The sequence below is a fragment of the Nelumbo lutea genome, chromosome 3, assembly GCF_056320005.1.
Source record: "Nelumbo lutea isolate HS-2025 chromosome 3, American lotus-T2T, whole genome shotgun sequence".
NCBI lineage: Eukaryota > Viridiplantae > Streptophyta > Magnoliopsida > Proteales > Nelumbonaceae > Nelumbo > Nelumbo lutea.
This window is the reverse complement of record NC_142686.1, coordinates 112,696,302-112,703,424: the sequence shown is the minus strand read 5'-3', so window position 1 is coordinate 112,703,424 and position 7,123 is coordinate 112,696,302. Positions and strand designations below refer to the sequence as shown.

Sequence of the window (7,123 nt, the reverse complement as noted above, 5' to 3'; positions counted from 1 at the left end):
TTGCTACTGATTGTTTTTTTTTCTCCAATTTCTCGGTGTCCAATGTCTCGCAGTTTCCATTTGCTATTGATAGCTTCTTCAATTTTATCTAGTATCTTGCAAGTATGTCTACTTTGTTCTTTATTGCCATTGTTTCTTGCTTCGTTTCATCCAACATTCATGTTTTTCTCTCCATTGTCGTTGTATATTGCTTGTGGTGAGTTGTGCTTTCGTGTATTTTATATTCTCCATGGAATTCTGTAATGGTTAGGGTTTAAAGTTCATATACACTTGGGACTGTTACAGATAACCCGAATATGTATTGGAATAGTTGGGGCTGTTATAGCAGATTGCCACTGTCGTATTGGAATATTTAGGATTCACCATTGTCATTGTTTCTCTTTATCATACTCCATTAGAAGGAATAGTTGGGACTGTTATAGCTAATCTCATTCTTATTGGATAACGAGTTTGGTGATTAAAATGTAGTTTTAATTATTGGATAACTAGGTTGGTTATTTATTAATTATTAATTATTGTTATTAATTAGTATTTTGTAATTATTTTATTAATTTTTAAAAAGTTATGTTAATTTTTATTTATGTAAAATATTAATAATTAATTATTTTTACTAATTATTATTTGTTAATTATTTTAATTTTTATTAAGTCTTAATTATTTTAATATTTTTTATTAAACATCAATTAATTTTTTATTATTTTACTTGTGTTATTTATTAATTATTGATTATTATTTATTAATTAGTTTAATATTTATTAAGTACTAATTATTTTAATATTTTTATATTCATATTTATTTTTTATTTTAATTATGTTATTTATTAATTAGTAATTATTAACTATTAATTTATTATTTTTGATTCATATTGTTTCAATATTATTTTGAAGTTGAAAATTATTTTTATGAGATAATGCAAATTGAAGTCAAAATTTCCAAATAGTATGTTCTAGGGGTAAAATAATAAAATTAGTGAATTTCAAATGTTAAAGGGTTGATCTATCACAATCAAACTTAATGATTTAGAGCCTCTAAAACTAAAAAGCACCTATGCTTTGCTTTCATATTTCAGACCCAAATAATTTCTTTTTAACTTTTTAGATTTATCAAATGCCACCTTAGTTCAATTACACCCCTATATGTTGACGTTATTGGCTATAGTCATGATGAAGCTTGTAAAGTGGCCATGGCTAATTGTTCCAATCATGATTACTATACGGGATCCACAGTTAAGGACAACGTTTTAAAAATCAGTCCGAAAATGAAATGACTTTGGTCACTGGTTTTTGGCTTAGCAATTTGACCGTCCAGGTTGAACGGTTTGGGTGGTTTAACCTTTAATAAGAAATTTAGTATATTAGAGCTTTATCTCCTTTTATGATAAGAGGGAGCTAGAGCTATGTGGTTGTTAGCTGAGAAAAGAAGAAGAAAGAAAGGAATGAAAGAAAAAAGGAAAGGAAATAAGAAGGGAATGAGGGAAAGAAAAAAAAATGGAAGGAAGAGCTAGGTGGCTGCATGTAGGTAGTGGGCGGCACAGCTCGCAATCTGTCGTGCCAAGCTGGCTCAAAATCATGCCCCTGATTTACATCTTTACTTAAAGCTAGTCTGACTATGAAAACTAATAAGATTAAAGCTACAATTTTTTTTCTTTTTTCTAAGAAAAAAAGATGTTGGTTGAGTTTTAGGCCATATTTGGGAGTGCTTAAAAATAAGTTTTTATTTGGGCCATTAAGCACTTATTAGTATTTAGAAAATAAGTGCTTATTTAAAAAATAAGGGCTTATTTTTAAGCCCAAATTTCCAACTTTTTTAAGCGCTTATACAATAATCATATATTCAATTTTTTTCTTCCAAAATTATCCCTAGTTGAATTTTATAAAAGTACTTTTATGAAAGCATTTTTACAAAAGAACCTTTATAAACACTTTTATCGAAGTTCTTTTATGAAAGCACTTTATAAAACTTTTATAAAATGCTTTCATAAAAGTGCATTCATAAATGTGCTTTTATAAAAGTGCTTTCATAAAAGTACTTTTATAAAAAAACTTTCATTAAAAAGTACTTTCTTAAAAGTGCTTTCAAAGGGTATATATTTGAAAATTTGAAAAAAAATGAAGGACAAAATAGTCATAAATGCTTATTAGAGAAAAAGACTACCAAACATCCAATATAAAATTAGTGCTTATTTTAAAAAATAAGTAGTTGAAAAAGTTGGGTGCCAAATGCAAATAAGTGCTTATTTGACTAAGCACTTATTCCAATGTTTAAAATTTTGATACGCTCGATATGCCGGTAGAGGCGTATTGGGAAGTATCAGTAGTTTTTTTAGATTATTTTCAAATCCGATTCAGAGGGGCCGGTTTAAGGTCCGTCCACCTCCTAAACTTGTCAAAACCACAATACACCCTTTGTAGGGACATATCAGGGAGCTCTTGATATGGACCGATACGTATCGATACTTTGAACCTTGACTTATTCAATAAACACTTATTTTTAATTTAAGCACTCCTAAACATGGACTTAGCCATTTTCAATGTCAGGGCATGTGAGATGATTGTAATCATGCATCTTCCTATTTTTTTAATAGGATCCATTTTTTCCCATTTTCATTTCTTTTCACCAAAGGGAATAATGAATACCAAATGGAATTACCAAATCCAATTACACAAGTAAGGAAGTTTTATTTTTTTACTTGGCATTGGTAGTTTGGTAAATCTTGATATTCTATTGGAGTAGAACCAAAAAAATATTTGGTAAATCAGTCTAAGGTCTTGTTGGCTTTCAACAATCATATTAGAATAATAACTAGGATAAAAAACATTTTCAATAAAAAAACATCACGAGTTATACCCAGACTCCCAATAACACATTAAGTATGTGTTTGGAACCATGGGCACTTATTCACTAAATGTTTGTATTTGATTTATTTGCAAAACTAATAAAAGCAATAATGAACCCATTTATTGACACTTAGGCGCCATTAAGCACCACATCAGCAAAATAGTGAATAAATGCCTACCCGTTGAGGGAAGCATTAAAATGAAGCTTCCCCCAATGGTAGGCACACACATAAATCAAAGCTTGCTTTTGCAAGTCTCTATGCATACGAATCCACATAATAGGGAAAATGTTGAAGTGGTGCCTATGTAGCAACGTTTGTTCAGTGAACACCCACGGTTCTAAACACACACTAATATTGTCCAAGTACAATAAAAATGGTGTTAGTATGTTTGAGTAGTTTCTCTTTGGTGTATGGCATTACAACAAAGAATCATCGGCTTTTACAGTCAATTAATGTGAGAGTCCAATCCATCCAAAAATATTTCTCTTTGATTCTTTTAAAAAATTTGAAGGATAATGAAGAGTAAAAGAATCTTTCAATTGATTTCGACAAATATAATTGGTACAAAGTATGTTTAAGTAGATTTTAAAAACTCAGGGTATGTTTAAGTCCATTTTAAAAACTCAGGGGATGTTTAATTCAATTTATTAAAAATAATATTCCCCTCAAACTAAGGTTTATGGGCACCTTAGGGGGTGTTCTGTAGTGTGGATGAGAAATTGGTGGGTGTGGATTAATCCACTCCACACCCTATGGCAGGGACCAATCCCAACCACACCACAGTCCACAACTGCTCTAAACTGTGGATAGATTGTGTGGACCAGACCAATCCACACCCACGGGGGCATTTTGTAGGTGTATTTTTTTTGCATTTTATATGGTAATAATAAATTGAAAAAAGGCATTAATATGTAGACAACAATTGCAAATTTTAAATAATTAGAAAGTATTATTTTAAATATTATTTTATTGATAAAAATATTAAAAAATTAATATTTAAATAATGAAGAAAGAACTGAGAAAGAGAACCGTTGGACTTGTGCTAGAATTAATATTAAAAATTATTATTTTATTGATAAAATATTAAAAATTATTAAAAGATTAAATAAAATAAAAGTAATTTGACCAATGTAATGTAGGTGCATTACACCGAAATCTTCATACAAATTGTCCACACTATCATCTAGGAGAGAGAAGATAATATTAATGATAAATTAGGGTGTGACGGGTCCCTTTTCATATTATTTTATAAACGGAGACTATCCATACATAGAAAAACACGATATTTTACCATAAACACTGATATATAGACAATATCCAACGTGACCTTAAACTCCTGTAAAAGTGTTAGTTTAAGATGGGATCCACATATCAATCAAAGGTTTGATTATTGTTTCAGCGCAACGCTATTGATAGTCGCACTCGGCAGTCGTAGCAAACGTGATTTGATAGAAGATAACGTGGGCCCGCCCAGTTGGACGCCGAACTTCCCTTCAGCGAGTTAGGATTGTCTCCCCACTGGCAGGGCCCCCTGCTTCAATTGCTAGCATCTCCAGATAGCTACTCACTCACCTGTCACTACTCATGCCGAATCGTCCACAGTTTCCATAGCTACTGCTCAGCATGCAACAAATTTTCATAGTTTTCTAACCACCACGGATAAATAGCCCGAATCATCCAGTAGTTTCTATTCGTGATTCCGATTAATCACAGTCCAACCAACCAAGTCAGCTCCATATGACGTGGCAAATAGTGATTGGTGATGTATTACCGAGGATTTGAACTCAAAAATAAAAGTGTCGTTTGGATCAAATCGGGTTTTCGTACAGCATCCAATGCTAAACGGGGTTTTTTAGTAATTAGCTTGTTGTTAGCCTGGTGGTTCCTTAACGGTTTTATATTACAAACAAACTGGCCACTGCATCTGCGCCACCCCGCCGCATTGTTGGGCGCATCTCGCAACAAGGGTGTACTACTGTTACCGGCCTTTTCTTTTGTGGGCCCTACTGTCATCGACTTTTCAGTTTTCACCACCCCGATCTCTCGTACTCTCTCCTCTCCAACTAGTCTGGATGATTGGATCTGCCATTAACCAAACAACGTTACGCTAGGCACTTCATCATGTTGTAGTGCATAGCACACCACCCCCACCTGCTTTCAACACGTGAGAAAAATACACCTGTACCTAGTGTCATTCCTGACACTCACTGTTGATGACAGGTGGCAAAACACTAAGCGTGCCTAGCCTAGCGTTGTTTGTTACTAATCCAGTTGTACACCAATCATGATTGAACACGTGTGAACCAATCCCAACAGCATGGCATTTGCGATTACAGTGTTGTCATCTGGTGGTATACATAGATTGAATTGCATAATCTAATGGTGGTTGGTTGGACCATCCTCGCTCGGATTTTTTTTCCTGCTTTGTAAGCATTAGAAACGTCAACTGCAGCTTTGACCAGCCGGCTAGACCGGCATCCTTAATTGAACCGGATTAATTGTTTGTGACATTAGAATATAAGCATTTTCCAGATAATGTTTTTATTAATTTATTTATAAATAAATACCACATAGACATAGACATACACATCCCTTAGGCTAAGAAGGTGAAATAGAGCAATGTTTTTGTAGCCGTTACATTTAAAAAAGGGAGGGTGTCTTCTTAGCTCTTCGAAAGTTGGAAGGTCTTTTAACCCGCGTGTCTACAGTTTCCTCCATTTTTTTCTTTTAATTTTCTCCATTTTTTTCCATTGCAAAAAGTAAATTATAATTTTTTGTTAATTAATTTAATTTGTTTAAGTAATTAGCATTAATTACCTGCAAAGCAAAGGTTAGGAGCTGTATAATGTGTGGCTAATACTAACTTTAAGCATACTTCTGAGTAATTTTCTATTTTCCTTATTGCTTGCACTAAATATTATATTATATATTTATTTCTATCGAAAGTCTTTTAAGGGGAGTGGGTGCAAGGTTTTAAACGCTTGCTTCGACCGTCTCTTTCTTTCTCCTCTCTATTCTCTATTCTCTACTCTCTCTCTTTCTCTTTCTCTCTGTGCAGAAAACCAAAAAGAAAGCCAAAGAAAATAGAAGAAAAGCCAAGCTCCCCCAAGAAATCTCAGATCCTTGCCTGCGAAGCACCTCAGAATCGCTGATTTTTGTTCTTATCCATAGCTTTACAATCTTTCGATCCATCCGATATCGTTTTCAAATCTGTCAGTTGATGCGTAGAATTTGCTGCCGCTAAGACGCTTGGCTCTTCGTCCCTAATCCGACTTCATTAAAGGTATTGGAGGTTGGTTCGGGGAAGAAATGCAATTTGATAAATCGCATAGGGTTTCTGCATGTCTGTGAATAGATCTCGCGTTGGCTCCTCGCTTGTTTTGGCAAATTATCTGAAAAGATTTCGCGGAACCGGGGATTGACAACTAAGAAGACTTTGAATTTTGCAATTTTCTTGTTGCATAGAAATGCAGTATGAATTCCAGCATGTTAGGGTTTTGGAGGCATATAGAAGAATTTCAGGCTTCGGGCAATTTCCCATCTGGTTGACTTGCTTGAACAATTGAAAGGTTCAAATCGGACGTAAGAATTTCCTTCTTGCTTATCAGCGTAACTAATTATGGTTGGATTATTTTGTTCAGTAACAGAACTGTTTTTTAATTCTAATTTCAAGTCGTTTTGGGGCATAGAGCATTAGAGCTGGATTCGCTGATTTGTGATTGTTGCACAACTCATTAATGCGTTTTATTTATGCACATGATTACTTGGATTTGTGAATCTGGTTATGTTTAGTCTTCATGTTGACATTAATCATATGGGCAAAAGGAATGAGGAATGAATCCTATAGGTTACCTTAGGTTTTATATGGTATTCAAAAAAAAAAAAATCCTTTTACATAGGCTGTGGCATTGGCCTGGTGGACATGCATGGGCTACCGGCTACCGTGGCAAAAGGAAGGAGAGGGATGGCATACCCACCTCATGAAAGTCTAGTCTGTAACCTCTGTGGACTTGGTTTGCCAAATGGGGTACTGTCAAGGTTCAACTTGGCAACTGCGGAAGGCATCTCCCCTAGGTCATCTAAAAAATGAGCTTCAATTGTGTCACTGGGAGAAAATCAAGGAAAAAGGGAAAACAACCGTAGAAGAAAGCAAGTTTATTCAAATTCCTACACCAGTTGCATTTTTGTAGTTTTTGGTTATTGGCCAGCTATTCTCTGATAATAAAGAAAAAAATCGTTAAAACGAAAGAATATACAAGGACAGGTAATTTTTATTAGAGTTAT

At 33.9% G+C, this 7,123-nt stretch overlaps 1 protein-coding gene across 1 annotated transcript in view; it reads left to right on the top strand.

The window, feature by feature from the left end:
* Positions 1–5,793: 5,793 nt before the first annotated feature.
* LOC148867705 (uncharacterized) overlaps positions 5,794–7,123 on the top strand; it is an 85,441-nt gene continuing 84,111 nt past the window's right edge. The window contains exon 1 of the mRNA XM_088981173.1: positions 5,794–6,421. The gene's annotated coding sequence lies outside the window, so the exon portion shown is untranslated. The remainder of the gene's footprint in view (positions 6,422–7,123) is intronic.